Raw genomic sequence first — 16,869 nt, forward strand, 5'->3', positions numbered from 1 at the left:
TTACGAAGTAAATGAGAAATCATATCTCACGACACCACAACAGAGGGGAGAATGGGAACAACGTTAGGCCAGATTCCCCAAGTCCAAGAAGAAATCATCGATGTCTTCTTCTTCTGCTTCTGCATCTGCAATTGACTATTACTATTTCATCTTAGGCTAGTTTCGGTTTCTATCTTGCATATCATACCTCAACCTAGACTCAACGGACTTGGGTTGGAGGTCCATAGGATGCAATGCAACACACTCAAACATCTTCGACATAACATCCGTGTGGTCAACAACATAGTCGCCAAGTCGATTAAGTAACGACAATGATGATGTTAAATACCATAAGCCCATCATTGTATTTTGAAGATGGATCTTAGAGTGTGCTAAGTACACCTTCCCGACGATGATGATGATGACCATCAAGGTCGACGACCCCGACCTACTCGACGAGCCCCGTTCCATTATTATTCGACTACTCCTTGGCATCGTCAAGAACTTAGAAAATACAGATAAATTTATTAGTTTGTAAACAATGTTATTTTAATAAAAAAATATTTTTTAATTAATTTAAAAAAATTAACCTGGATGAACTCGTCACCTCGATGTGACGAGTTCCATTGTGACAGTTGCACAACTGCTTGTTAACCAACGGCTACAAAACAACTAGTTTTTTGAATTCAAAGTAACTCATCACCTCAACCCTTTTTTTAATTTCTAATTTTAAATATTTTCAATAATAAAAAAAATTAATAGACTTGTCACCTTGACGTGACGAATCCACTTAAAACCAATAAATTAATGATCCCCGTGAGACCCACTCATTCGGGTTCATTAAAAATAATATTTCCGCCCGACATTGTATCAAATATCGTAGATCCTCAATTAAAAGTTCAGGATGAGTAAAACCCTAATTTTTAACCTAAAAGCCCTATTGGGCCAAAAAAACCAAACTCCTAAAATTTGCATATTGAGTTGATGATCATATAGTGTACAAAGCCTGTAAATATTATTTGGTTGATAAAAAACGTAATTCTTTAAATTAAAATCTGATCCCTTTGAGTCAAACAATCGTATTTCTTCAAATATTAAATTTTAGGTTCAAGAATTTTGGATTAATGCTATCTTCTTCTTTAATAAAATTTGAGTTGTTTGTTTGGGCAGTAAAGGTATGTGAGAAAATGGCGCCCAGAGTTGTGTCGGGTTTTTTCCCGGTTTGAATAGGGTCGTAAATGAACAACATATACGATGAATTCTTCATATAACATTCGTTTATGCTTGTTTGTTAAATAAAATAAATGAGAATGAGCAAAATGTTTATGTTCATGAACATAAACGAACAAACACGGATAAATGTTTGTTTTCATGTTCATGAACGAACTCATTTATTGAAAATTCTTCTATCAACTCATTTATAAACTCATCTACTTGATTTATCTTTTTCTTTTATACATTTTTAAATATTGTTGAAGATAAAGACTATACAGTATCAAAAGTTAAGGATTAGTAACATAATTTAATCATTTTCTTTTGGCTTGGAAATGAATGGATAAAAAATAGTGTAGATTGTCTAACATTAAATGAATGTTAAGAAAACATGATCGTGAATATTAAATAAATAAATTTTAAATAAATAAATTCACAAACAAAAATGTTAAACGAATATATTCACAAACGTTAAATGAATCAAACACGAATACCTTTAAAAAAATTAAATGAATACAAACGTGATATTAAAAATTCAAACAAACATGAATTTAATCTTATTCGTTGAAACTAGATTAATTTACCCCTTAAGTTTGACGAGCAAGTAGCAAGGGTAAATAACCAAGATTTTAAAATGCAAAAGCAATTAATATTAGCTTCGTCTGGAAATCCAAGATTTAACCCAAAATTCTCCTGTTCTATTGGGTAGAGAATGATCATACGTCATAAATCAATTTGTAGTTCCAAACATGTCATTCCTTTTACACAGTATAATAGTGTGACTTCACGACACTTCATTCCACAAAATTATTTATCAATACCAAAAAATTCTTTCCTTTTTTTATCAACCACCAAAAATCGAAAAACGTAAAAACAAACTTCATAGGAAGAGTTATGATTGTGAATGAGATGAGACATATCATAAGTTACTCGAGATCAATTTGATCAAAATTTGATTAACAATCGAATCGGATAAATTCAGTTCGAATTCTTAATGAGTCGAAACAAGTTATTTGATATTTAATTCGATACACTTGCCAAAAACTCGATAAAAATAATATATTAAAATGTTAGATTTTATTAACTTATTAAGAATATTAACATTTATATGTTGTTTTTTTAAATATATAAAACAATTTAAGTTTGAAATAAACTTCAATTTTTTTTTATTTTGAGTGAAGCTTAACTCGTAATCTTTTGAGTTGAGTCAAACTTCATTTTTTCGAGTTTGATAATTTTAAGTTTACGAACTTTGGAGTCGAATTTAATTTTAAAGTTTTCGAATCAGTCAAGCTTAGCAATACTCGCACTCTACTGATTTAAAACTCTATAAAGAACATGGCAATTAGACCACTCTAAAGATTTGAATTATCCGCCAAACCCAATCAATGACTCCTTATTAGTTGAACTTTAGACAAAATCTTTATAAATTCAAAGCGGTCCTACTTACACTATTCTTTAATAATTTAAAAACATTTTTATTGGAGTGTAACCATAAAAATATATAAATTATTAATATAAATAGTTTTAATATGGTATTCTTTCAAACTAATCAAACGAATTTAGTGGTTAAATAAAGTATTATTCTCCTTTAAAATTCTGGATTCGAATGACTTCTGTGATCAAATAACTTTCTGAGTTACCATCAACTGTCGCCCTCAAATTATGCCATTAGCTAAACTTTGTCCAATGTGTCTATTCCTAAAATTGTTAGTGCAGCAAAGGTCGATCTTACATGACAACACGCTATGGAGGAGGAAATGGATGTTCTCCATGTTAATCATACTTGTGATCTTGTTCCCAAGTCTATCTGGAGCAACCACCAGGTTTGCTTCTTAGGGAGAGTTCGGATTATTATCACGTTTGTGAGAATCTATTGAAGCAAATCATTCAGTCTTTTGTAATCCTAACCGTCGAAACGGTTTTTTTTTGGAGGGGAAAAGTGGGGTCTCGTTTCTAAATAAATTTTTTGGTGACGATAAAACGTGGTTCGAGGAGTCACCACCAATATTTGATTAGGGTGTGATTGGAAACCCAAAAAATATATTTACCATTTTAATAAAATATTAATTTTAATTAAAACAATAAACTTGTGGTATGCATTACCAAAATTCGAGTTTAGGAGTCAATTACGTTTGGGGAATGATTAGCACCCCCGCAACGTCCTAAATCGGTACCTAGTCGATTAAATAATTGTCTTTGCAATAAAATTTACAAGTTCGAGTCTAATTTAATTTAAGATTCCCTAAAATAACATTCTTTGATGTTTTTGACGAAACATAATAATATTTAATTACTTCATATCGAGAAGAATCAATCTCTCATACCTTAAAGCAATTGATTCTTACTCCAATCAAAATAAAGAAATATTAAAATTTCATTCTAAAGTTCACTATTAATTCAAAATTACAACACCCAAAATAATTTTAAGAGTAAAAATGATAATATCTGATTATTTTCAATCAAGAATAAATGACCTTTATTGCATTACAACAATCATTTATTACCCCAATTGAAATAAAGAGATATTACTATTTCGTCTTAAAATTCAATATCGATTCAAGTGAAAATGATAATATTAAATTATTTACAATCGAGAATAAATGACCTTTCGTACATTAAAACATTCATTTATTACCCCAATTGAAATAAAGAGATATTACTATTTCGCCTTAAAAATCGGTATTAATTCGAGAGAAAACGACAATATCCAAACATTTCCAATCGAGAATAAATGACCTCTCATGCCTTAAAGCATTCATTTATTACTCCGACCAAAACGAAAATATATTATTATTCTCAATATTGATTCAAATGTTTTTTATTTTGAAAACCTATCGGGAAAACACATGTAAAAATAAAGAGATTTAAAAGCACATATCAATAAATTAAAATTAATTATTTATTTTACCAATATTTAATGAGAATAAGGATGTTCAATTAATTAAATATCTCGAGACGAGACCTTAGATTCAATCTAACAGACTTTTCTCGATGAATTTAATTAAAAGAACATGGTCTTTTGTCTCAATTCCCGATTTTTAAAAATGAAATCGATTTAATTGGTCTCACTAAATGTGATATACTTTCATTTAAAAACTATCTAAAGAACTTTCTTATACGTTAAGACAGTCACTTTACGACAATTTTAAAATGATCGAATATTACCCTTACTAAATTTATTTCGATTCGAGTCAAGTGATGCTTATGAGGGTATCATAAAAAATTAATTAGGACTAAAATGAATTAATATGCAAGCAACATGCAAAAATAAAAATAAAAGTAGGAATAAAACAAAAATAATCAAACTATCATACCAAAATTATAACAAAATAAAAGTATACAAATGACTAAAATGATCATTTTGAATACTAAAAATAAAATGATTAAAATAAATAAAACATATGGCTAAATTAAAATAAATTAAATTTACATGACCGAATTAAAATAAAAAAAACACATTTGTTGTTCGAAATATACACATACAAAAACTTCAGGGACTATTTCCTAAATATTCCACTTATTTTAGCCTAAAATATATATACGAAATAAAAAGGGGAAATTATTTAATCAATCCTAAATATTTAAAGAAAAAATAAACAGTCACTATATAGGACTAAAACAAAAAAACACGTTAAACATGAAGGGACTAAAGTGAAAATAACCCTAAATATTAAACATGCATAAAAATTGGTAAATCACATAAACAATCCCTACAGGTGACTAACATGCAAAAGCACGCTAAAAGTCTGGGGACTAAACAGAAATTAAACAAAATATTTGAAGGCATAAATATAAATGGGAAAATCATGAAAACGGTCCATACCAGTGACCTTTTTGTAAAAACGCGTGTAAGTTAGGGGACCTAAGCATAATTTCCCTTAACTTACATCTATAAATACAACTTTAAATTTTTTATTTCATTTCAACAAATTTTCCTAAAAAAACTCTTTATTTTTTCTCTCAAAAGCAATTAGCTGGCTCATTGCCGGCCGCCCCAAACAACCACTGACTGCTGCACACGATGGAAGAAAATTCCAAATCAACCCAAAATGACCCTTAAACCTAGATCTACAACCCTAGACACAAACCTAAGGCTAAAACGACCCTAAATAAACCCAAAAGCTCCTAAAAGCTTCGACATTCTCACGCTTCAGCGACATTCGACGAAGACCCCCCCGGTGACTTAGGTTATACTCGATCTACTCTTCTCTCTATTATACTTTTATATAGAAGTACTTTGCTTATTTTTTGCTATATTTTTTATTTCGAACACACAAAAACAAAAAAAAAGAATACCTTTTAACATGTTCCAACTTTTTTTTCCTTTCTTTCTATTGCTTTCGAAATCCAGGGTGAGAACTTTTTTTACAAATTTTGTTCGGGGTATATATAAGCCCCGAGTTGCAACATATTTTTTTTCTTGTTTTTCTCTTCTGCAACAAAATGATTACAAATTGAAATGATTATCATTTGTGTGTTGTGCTGGTGTTTGATTTCTTGTTTATTTGATCTGAGTTTTCTGACACTGCAAGGCTTCGGATTGGCGGCAGTGACGGTGGCCAGGAAGTGGGCGTCTGTGGCGGTAGCGGCAGAACCTCATCGGAGCCGTTGGATCTCTCCCAGATCCAATGGATGGGATTTGGTGGTGGCTATTGAGATGAAGTTTTAGGGTTAAAACCCTAAGCTGTGGGTGATTTGGTCCCTTGGATCTTGCCAGGAGATAAGGGTGAAACCCTAGATCTCTTAGGTCTCCTCTGGGTCGGGTGGTTGGGCCCTGGTTTGTTGGGCCAAATGTTTGGGTTATGTAAATGGGTCAGAATACTTTTTGTCTTGGGGCCTGTACAAGCCTGTAGAAAATGGCAATGTATTTATTAATAATAATATTAATAATAATAACATTAATAATAATAAAATTAATAATATAATAGTATAATAGTAGCGGGACGAAAAAACGAGTGTCGACAGCTGCCCCTCTTTGTCCATTATTGTGTCAACAAGAATATGGCAAAGACGAATAGATAATGAGTTTTCTTCCGATCAAATTTAGGCTTTTGAAATATGATAAGGGATATGTTTCGCTTCTTCTTGAGGGAAAATCAGATATGGGGACGTTGATTCATTGCACTGTCACTCACGAAAGATTGAATCAAGGCAGATTTATTCCTCTATCACTTAAGGAATATTAAATCTTAGAAGAGAAGGATTTGTTCCGCTTCGTCTTGAGGGAAAATCAGACATGGGGACGTTGATTCATTACAATGTCACTAAGGGAAGATTGAATCGAGGCAGACTTGTTACAATATTACTCAGGGAATATCAAATCTTGAAAGAGAGGGATCTATTCCACTTCTTCTTAAGTGAAAATCAGATTTAGCGACATTGATTCATTCCAGTGTCACTCAGGAAGATTGAATAGAGGCAGACTTGTTCCACTTTTACTCAGGGAATATCAAATCTTGGAAGAGATGGATATGTTCAGCTTCTTTTTGAGGGAAAATCAAATATGGGTACGTTGATTCATTCCACTATTCTTCAAGGAAGATTAAATCGAGTTCAATTTGCTTTTATTGTCTTTAAGAACATCAAATCTAAAAATTAAACATTAACATTTATTAGTATGTGTTTGAGGATTCGAAAATATCATACCTGAAAGTCTTGGAGGGATAATCTTTTGAAATCGATTTCTCTTGTGGGAGCTTGTCTTGCCACCATTAAACATGAAAATCTGAATTGGTTACTTTTATGTTGGGTCCTTACATCTTGATCATTTCCTGTTGGAAAACCTGTAAGTACTCAATTGCATTTATCATTATCATGCATTTTATGTCATGGTCCTATTTATACCTAAAATATGTGAAATGATGCAGTTCTTTTTAGGGTATTTTCTTTTCAAACGATAACTCTTCTCTTATTGATGGTCTTGTACTTCAATCAAATTTGGGGTATGAAAAATCAACAGTAGTTCACCCTGACTAACAACTATGGTTGGACACTCTTTGGTTCTCTTTACTCTTGAACCCAGACGCTTCTCATGACTAGCTACTTGATCGGTGAAAAAACCTCTTGGATTATCCCACCTCTGCTGAGCCTTTACGTATATCCCAAGGATTTAACTTCCTGTAGCCCAACATCACATAAGGCTCATGCTAAAGCCAATTTCAGCTTCGAAATACCTGCACTTTTCCAAAAATTTTGTACAATAATGTACGATGATCTCATGTTTCCCGAGTTAATCTATATGCTTTTATTTTTAATTAGGATGCTTGCAACGCTATTTTAACAAGAAAAATACTTCTTTTTATTTATAAATAAAGAGTTTTTGGGTAAATACATGGCAAACATTTAACTGGAATAATCAAAAGAAAACACAGTAGGCGTCATCAGATATCAATAGTACGAATAATTTTGAACTGGCACGCTGCAGGAGGACCCGAGTGTAGCTTCTGTCAAAGGGATCTTAAGGATTGTGACAATGCACAAGGGTGTGAAGTTCCCCCTGTACTACCAAATTTCCGATTGTTAGATGCCATAAACCAATATTTGAATCTCATTTACTTTCTAGTTATCCAAGCCCTTTCGATTTCTAGTCCTAAACCTGACCAACACTTCAAGTTTTCAAAACTAATTCAGAACCTCCACCATGCACGAATTTCGAATTTACACAATTCTCAAGCCGCCCTTTGCGGGTTTTTAACTTGAGAGCTCATTTGGTTTCAAGACATCCCTTACGGGATTTCATCTTGAACCCTCTTTTTTATTTATTCTTTCTTTTTCTTTTCTTTCGTTTTTTTTTCTTTTTTTTCATTTTTCATTTTTTTCATTCTTTTTCTTTTTCTTTTTTTCCTTTTTCCTTTTCCTTTTCCTTTTTTTATTTTTTTATTTTTTTCTTCTTTTTCAGGCAAAGTATTTCTTTACCACGTCAGCATTCACAGTGTTAGGTAACTTTGGTCCATCCATCTTGGTGAGGATCAAAGCTCCTCTAAAAAGGCCTTCTTTGCCACATAGGGTCCTTCCCAACTTGGCATCTATTTACCTCGAATGTCTTTCTGAATTGGCAAAATCTTTCTCAGTACCAGATCTCCCTCATGAAACTCTCATGGATGAATTTTTTTGTTATGTGCCTTCATCATATTTTTCTAGTAGATTTTCCCATGAAAAAATAGTTTTTAATCTTTTCTCCTCAATAAGATTCAGCTAATCATACCTAGCTTGTACCAATTCTACTTCATCTAGCTTAACCTTTGATAGTACCCGAAGTAACAGAATCTCAGCCTCGATGGGTAACACAACCTCCATCCTATAAGCTAAAGAAAACGGAGTTGCCCCAGTTGATGTCCTTAATGAAGTTCGATAGGCAAACAAAGCAATTGGTATTTTCGCATGCCAATCTCTATAAGTCTCAATCATTTTCTATATGAGCCTCTTGATGTTCTTATTGGTTGACTCCACCGCTTCATTCATCTTTAGGCGATAAATGGTGGAACTATGATGTTTTATCTATAACTTTTTACATACTGAGTCCATCATCTTATTGTTTAAATTCAAGGCATTGTCGATGATGATCTTTTTTTGTAGCCCATACCGATGAATAATTTCTTTCTTCAATAACTTGCAAACTGTTGACTGAGTGATATTTGTATAGGAAGTTACTTCTACCTACTTAGTGAAGTAGTCAATTACCACCAATATGAAACGATGGTAATTAGAAACTTTGGGTGAAATTTTCCCAATAACATCCATGCCCCACATAGAGAACGGCCACGGAGCACTCATTACGTGTAATGGATGAGGAGGGGCATGGAGTTTGTCTCCATAAATCTGGCCCTTGTGACATTTTCTGGTGTAATTGATATAATTGGTTCCTAGGGTCGACCAATAATACCCAAATCTCATTATTTGTTTAGCCATTGCATGTCCATTAGCATGGGTACCACATACTCCCTCATGCACTTCTTCAATGATCGTTTTACCTTCTTTAGCATCCACACATCACAAAAAGACATGATCATGGCTTTTCTTGTACAATATCTCTCCATCAAGAACATATCCTCTTCTATGTTGTAGTAATGGGCTGGATACTCATAAGATTGCATCATAATAGGCTTCATACTTGAATGTTCATTGACTTTGAAGGCTACTACCAAAGTGGCCAGAGCATCCGCCATTTGATTATCTTCTCTCGAGAGGTAATGGAATGTCACTTCCTCAAACTCGTTGATGAGCTCTAGGACCAACTTACAGTATTCCACCAACTTGGTATCTTTCGTCTCCCATTCACATATAAGTTGATAAATTACCAGGGCTAAATCCACATATACTTTAGGTGTTTTTACTTTACACTCAATGAAAACTTTAAGACCCAGAATATATACTTCATACTCAGCCATGTTGTTTGTGCAATAGATATTCAATCGGCTGGTGAAAGGATAATGTTTTCCACCAAGTGAGACCAAAATTGCCCCAATCTCGTTCCCCAAGGCATTCGAGACACCATCAAAATTAATCTTCCAATGCTCATTAGTAGAGAAAATTGTCTCTTCAGTTGAAATAGCCATCAAATCTTCGTCCGGAAAATCAAAGTTCAGTGGTTCACACTCTTTAGAAGCATTACTAGCAATGAAATCATCCATATCACTTCATTTAACCAGTTTTTGGCTTACATACTAAATGTCAAACATAGACAATAAAATTGGCCAATGAGTCAATCTTCCAGATAAAGAAGGTACACCCATTAGATATTTCAGATGATCAAGTCTAGAGATCAGCCAAGTAGTATGATAAAAATTATATTGCCTGAGCCTTCGGGTAGTCCAAAATAAAGCATAGCACAATTTCTCTATCAGTGAGTACCTTGCCTCGTAATCAGTGAACTTTTTAATAAGGTAGTAGATTGCTCTTTCTCTTTTCTTGGTTTGGTCATGCTGCCCTAATACACACCCTATTGAATTCTCCAAGATTGACAAGTAAAGAATTAAAGGTTTATATGAGATAGATGGCATTAAGATTGGAGCGTTCGACAAATATCCCTTTATTGCTTTAAAAGCTCCTTGGCAATCACCGTTCCATACCATTGTGTTATTTTTTATGGAGAAGGTGAAAAATGGTATCGCACTTCTCGGTTAATTGTGAAATAAACCAGGCGATGTAGTTTAGTCTTCCCAGGAATCGTCGAACTTCTTTTTTTGTTTGTGGGGGTGGTAAATCCTGAATAGCTTTGACTTTTTTTTAATATACTTCAATCTATTTTTTGCATAATACAAACCCCAAGAGTTTCCCAAACATTACCCCAAAGGTACACTTGCTTTGATTGAGTTTCATATGGAACTTTGTTAATCTTTAGAAGAGTTTCCCCAGATTCTCGACGTGTTCTCCCTTCGTTTTGGCCTTAAAATCATATAATTGACATATACCTCTATTTCTTTATGCATCATATCATGGAACAGTGTTACCATGGCTCTTTGGTAGGTTTCCTCTGCATTCTTTAACCCAAATGACATCACCTTGTTGCAAAACGTGCCTCATATGGTGACAAACGTAATCTTTTCCATATCTTGCAGATGCATCTTTATTTGATTGAAACCCGAAAACCTATCCATGAATGAAAATAGGGACTTTCCCGTCTTTCTTGGGTAATGGAACAATGTTTGCTACCCATTATGGATACTTGGCTACTTTCAGGAACCCATCATTGAATTGCTTCTTTACTTCTTCTTTAATATTTAGCATCATTTTGGGTCGCATCCTTTTGAGCTTTTGTTGTACCGGTTTACATTCTAGCTTTATCGGCAGTTTATGTACCACTAACTCAGTATCTAAACCTGGAATGTCCTCATATGACCAAGTAAACACATCTTTGTACTCTTGAAGCAACTCAATCAGACTTTATCGCCCCTCAACAGATAGGGTGGTGCCAATTTTTATCTCTTTCTTATTTTCCACTGATCTCAGATTTAAGATTTCAACGGGCTCTTCATGAGGAAGAATCTGTTTATCTTCTCTCTCCACCATATTTAGCAGTTCAGAAGGTAAGTCACGTTCCTCATCATTTTCATAAACATCAAATTCCCCCTGACATATGTGAAGCTTGAAATCTATCTCCGGGTCAAAGTCATCAGCATTCATACTATTGATACTGGAGGTCTTGAAAGAATAACGAACGAGAGGATATATATATACATATACAAATACATGAGAATCTATCCCATATCAAAAATAGAATGAAATAATAATATATAATAAATAAAGAATAAAATATGCACAGGAGAATGTTTGCCACTTTGTGAGTTAACAAGAATACATTTTTCATTAAATATAAAAAAACAATTAGATTAACCCCTTACAAAAGATCACCTATTGCCTCGAGGTTTAGACAATAGGGAAAGTTTTTGTGCATTACTATGAAAACGTTTTGTAAACTATAGGTAATTCTTCTGCAGTCCAATTATTTAAAAAAAAGCTTGGTGGTGCAGGGTAGATTCCCATAGCTCTTCCTTCTTCGATCTCTTCCATTAATATCATATTTATGCACAAATACTTAAGGTATTCTCAACAACTGGCTCTTTGGATAACTGGACCCCCTAGAACATATGGCTCCCAGATGTGAAGGTGTCACGCAGCAGTGGGAAAATCATGGGCACCCACTTAATATCCCCCTGGCTAACCTGTCTTTCCTTCTCTCCTAGCTCTTTAAAACACCTTTCAACTTCTCCTTTAAGGTCGGGTAATATCCCAAGCCAAAATGATATATTTTGTTGATGGGAAAAACTAGACTAACGTATCCTTTTAGGCGGCTCCCCAATTTCTTCCAACCATGGCTACCCTTCCCAAAGTCATTTTCAATTCCATTTTGATACAATTGGACAACCTAGGCCTTGAAATTTTCTTCCATTGAGCCATAACTATGGCATTAAAAAATTTCAGGGATCTGAAAGAGCACTCAATTACTTTTTCCTCCACTTCGACATATAGAGCGGTAGTAGATATGGAAACAATGATATCATCCTTGGCATTAAGGCACACCAGTCTCCCCTCAATTACAAACTTGAGCTTCTGATGCAGAGTGGATGCTGCCTGGTGGATCCAAGGCGTTCCCAATAGGCAATTATAGGTCGATATAATGTTTATGACAAGGAACTTGACCTTGTAAGTTGATAGGCCTATGGTTAAAGGGATATCAATCTTTCTCAACACCTCTTTCTTCATTCCGTTGAAAGCTCAAACTATGCTTTGGCAATTTCTCACGTGTGAACTGTCGACCAATAGCTTCTTCAGGGTCACTAACGGTATCACATTCAGGGCAGAGCCATTGTCGATTAGCACTCGTGATAACACATGCCCTTTACACCATATGGTAATGTGCAGGGCCTTGGGATTGCCCATCAACCCGGACGGGATCTCGTCATCGGAGAAAGAGATGGAATTATCGGCTTGGATATTTGCAACCAGTCGGTCTATCTTTTCCACTGGCATATCCTTTGGTACGAAAGTCTGATTCGAGACTTTCAATAAGGCATTCCGGTGCGCCTCAAAGCTTAATAGAAGAGCCAGGATTGAGACGCGAGCTGACATCTTGTGTAGTTGTTTGACGATGTTATTATCGCTATGCTTCAAAAATTTTAAAAACTCCACAGCCACATTTTCCGTTACAGGCTCATTAATGATCGACTCATCATCTTTCAACAGTATCTCGATCCTTTTCCTTTTATCAACAGTAACTTTTTTTTCAGGTTCACTGGTCTGATTAGGAGAATAACATCTCCCATTTTTGGTAAAGTGTCCTACCTCATCCACCTCTCCTTTGGCAACCTCTGAAACTCCCACATTATCTAGCTGGCACTCGTACCTCCAGGGGACCTGTTTATCATCCTTATAAGAGAAAGATGATTAGGTGTGATCACCACTTTAGGGGTTACCCTCTCTTCCACCCGGGCTTTTAGCGTGATGACCAGAGGGCAGTTGGCATTATAGACTCCCTTCGATGGACCATCAGAAGCGTAAATCTCTACTTCTTACTCTTTCGTAGCTTTTTGGTAAAATTCCATATCCTTGTTATCCATCATCCTTTAAACCAAGGCTTGAAACTCAACACAATTTTGAATGGCATGACCCTGCGACTATGGTAGGGGCATGAATGCTTATTTTTGTCAGTCGCGTTTGAGACCAACAAGCCTAGTTTGACCTTATACCCCATACCCAAAGCATGGGTGACTTCACTTCGTTTACTTCGGTTATAACATTTTTTTTACTTTCTACTTGATAATTACATTGACATCTACCCCTGCATGGTTTTGCAGTGGGATCTAAGCCACATTGGGCTGCTCACTGTCACCAAAGTTGATGATGTTTCTCTGCCTTAGTCTTTGTACAACCTTTTTAAAGGCAAGACAATTTTCAATTGAATCTCCTAAAGCCCCCGTTTGATATTCACATTTAGCATTGATGTCAAACCACTTTGGGTAGGGAGGTTGCATCGGTGAAGTGTGGTAAGGAAACGCCATATGCTTGTAGTACAATATCTGGGACAATTCTTGTAGGTCATGGGGATCAGGTCAAATTGAAGTCTCTCCCTCTTCTGCCTTGGTTCTCTTGCCCCTTGTCTGACAGGGTTCTGTGCAGACGACCCGATGGCTTCAGTTTGGGATACGATAATATTGTAAGAGTCATACTTTCTCACATTACTGACCTCGTTATCATTCCTTTTCACTAGCTCATTTCTGCTAGATTCTCCTCCGTTAAGCTTCCCACTCTTGATCGCCATCTCGATCATTTCTCCTACTGTGACCACATCAGCAAAGTTATTGGATGAATTTCCTATGAGGTGGCCAAAGAATGGGGCTTTTAGAGTGTTCACGAAGAGCATGTTAGTTTCGTCTTTCTCAAGCGGTAGATGAACTTGCACAACCACATCCCTCCACCTTTGGGCATATTACTTGAAGCTTTCGTTGGACCTCTTCTCCATGATCTGTAAAAGGATTTAGTTAGGCCTCATATCTTTCACATGCTTATACTGCTCTAGAAAAACTTTACCCAGGTCTTTCCAAGATTTAATTTGAGCCCCGCTTAACTGATTGTACCAACGGATAAATGATCCTATCAGGCTCTCTTGAAAGCAGTGGATTAACAGTTGATCATCTCCCACGTAGCTCGTCATTTTTTGCAGAACATGGTAATGTGTACAAAAGGACAACTTGTGCCATCAAACTTTTTGAAATCTGGAATTTTGAACTTAGGTGGAGCACTAAATCGGGAACAATACTTCAGGAACAATACTTAGCTCATTGGCATCAATCCCATACATACTAACATCTTCTTTCATAGCCCGGAACTCATGGTTCATTTGTTACCATTCCTCCTTAAAGTGCTTACTATGTTCCTTCTTGTCCTCGTCATTTAGATATGGGATGTCTTCAACGGGGTGCAGTTTTATAAAAGAGCCAGGTAGGTTTATGTGTATTCTTTATGGTTGAGCTTTCGTTGCTTGTTTCGCTTAGACATGTGCTGGTGTAAGGCCAAGGGAATATAAGGGTTCTATACAGGAACAAATAATTAGGGCCTTCCCACGATTAGCTTGTGGTTCGAAGCATGGGGAATATATAGGTTCCTCGACATCAGCACTGACAACCGGGGTATCTTCCCTTGCAACATACTTGTAAGCCTTTTCAACATATCATTTTGTGCCTTTAACATTTACTCTCACATCTCCTCTTGAGCTTTATTGAAACACTCTTGGATATCTTGTTGAGTCTTCTCGATTTGGGCAATTAGCTCGTCAATTATCTTTTATTTCAAGTGTGGTACGGATGCTTAGAAGTGTCCAGTATTCTGCCATACAATCTTTTTATTAATAATGGTACTTTGTTAATAAAAGTGAAAAATATGATTAAAATACAATGCGAAAATGTAAATATGATGTGGAAGCAATATAAAGGCAATGCAAAGTGTTGATTTTGGAATGATTCCTTAGAACAACTTTTTATATTAGAAATGAAGTTCGATTACAAGGCTTAAACAGATCACATATAAATATGAGCTATCTCTCCTAATTGCTGGATGTGCCCTAGTAAATCTAGAATCCTATGAGCTTCTTCAGTCTCGGGCTCCAATCCTCCGCTTACAGTATTAGCTTTATGTGATAAGTCAACCAAGTACCGAGCCACTCATTGAGCATGTTACAGGTATCTCATGATGAGGCCATCCCTTTGCTTAACTCTCCATTGAGCCTGCTCCCACTGATGGCGCCACTGTAAAACTCCTTTATAGGGACTATCGGCAGTTCACTTACACTTCTTTGAAAATCTTGAACCATGGCCTCGAGTTCAGTCACACGATTCTCTAAGTTTTCAACCTCCTCACAGTTTGAAATGCTTTCTTGACTTCGGTATCGTTGCAAGGTTGTATCTACACTCAATATTATTCCTTTCAATTTCTCGTTATGGTCTCGACTATCTTGCAGCTGTTGCTCCGGTGCACTATTTTCTCTCGAAAATAGCTTCACCTGATACATGTTCTTCTTAAGCTCTTCACTGTTTTCCCCTAATTCTCTTTTTAAACTCGCCACCTATTGTCTCCATTCAGCCGGATATTTACATGAGCTAGTGGCCATCTGAGCCTTGTCCATTCGTTGGTAAGATAACTGGATATCATCGAAATCCAATCTTAGTTGTTTCTCTAATTTTTTATCCGGTCAGCTTGACCCTTTTGGATATCGATTTCTAAGCTTCTCTGGTATGACTCATCCTCTAACCTCTGTAACGTCTCCTTCCACTATTTTCTTTCGGCCACAAAATCAAGTCTAACTTGCTTTAGCAGAGATGGTACCACTCTAAGATGTTCTTTCAATGGCTGAGTATTCTCCGGGTTGACCATCGGGATATTATAATTAACTCTATTGATTCTCCACTCCTCGTACTCTTGTGATAGCCTTAAGTCCAACGTAAAGAGATTTACCCTATTGGTGTACTTCTAAGCATCGGTAACACCTTTGACTTTATTCTTATACTATTCTCCTCTGAATGCGAACTCAGACCCGGATAATTACCAAGTTGTTGGAATGAACTGCCTCGACCCAAACTGCCTGGAAACTAGTAATGGAGCATATCCCACAGAACCCCATATGTCATACAATGAAACCCAATCTCTTTCTCCACATCTATATAGTATGTATGAGGAGACGTTCCATGAAGCACACCACAATATACCACCGTCTTGGATATCTTTGGAAATGACCATCCACTTCTCCTCAATGAAACCTCCAGGCCACTCTTGAGATAGGAAATCTTTCAAAGGTGAAAATCCTTCTAAAAAGACTTGACCGAGTGCCCTATCGACGTGTTTGAAGTGACTAAAGATCCAAACTAGCAACAGTGGTGCACACCCTATGAAGCGTCATTCTCCTTGTCGTCTGTAAGAGTTCAGGAAATGGAAAGTTTTTGCTAAGATAGCCGGGAAGGGATCCACATGTATGTCCAGTCTCTCGAACAAGTCTACCACTGATACATCAACATGCCTCAGAACCTTCAGGAATATAACTAGCTCATGAATACCTTGAGCAAACAGGTCAATTTTCTTTCTTCTTTCGGGATGATGGTCAATCACTTCTCTTAGAGTTGTCCAAGTAATTCACTCACTATATTTATTCTTTTTAATGCCTCTTATGACTCACTCTTTGCTCATGCC

Source organism: Hibiscus syriacus, unplaced genomic scaffold (assembly GCF_006381635.1).
Source record: "Hibiscus syriacus cultivar Baekdansim isolate YM2019G1 unplaced genomic scaffold, ASM638163v2 tig00116965_pilon, whole genome shotgun sequence".
NCBI lineage: Eukaryota > Viridiplantae > Streptophyta > Magnoliopsida > Malvales > Malvaceae > Hibiscus > Hibiscus syriacus.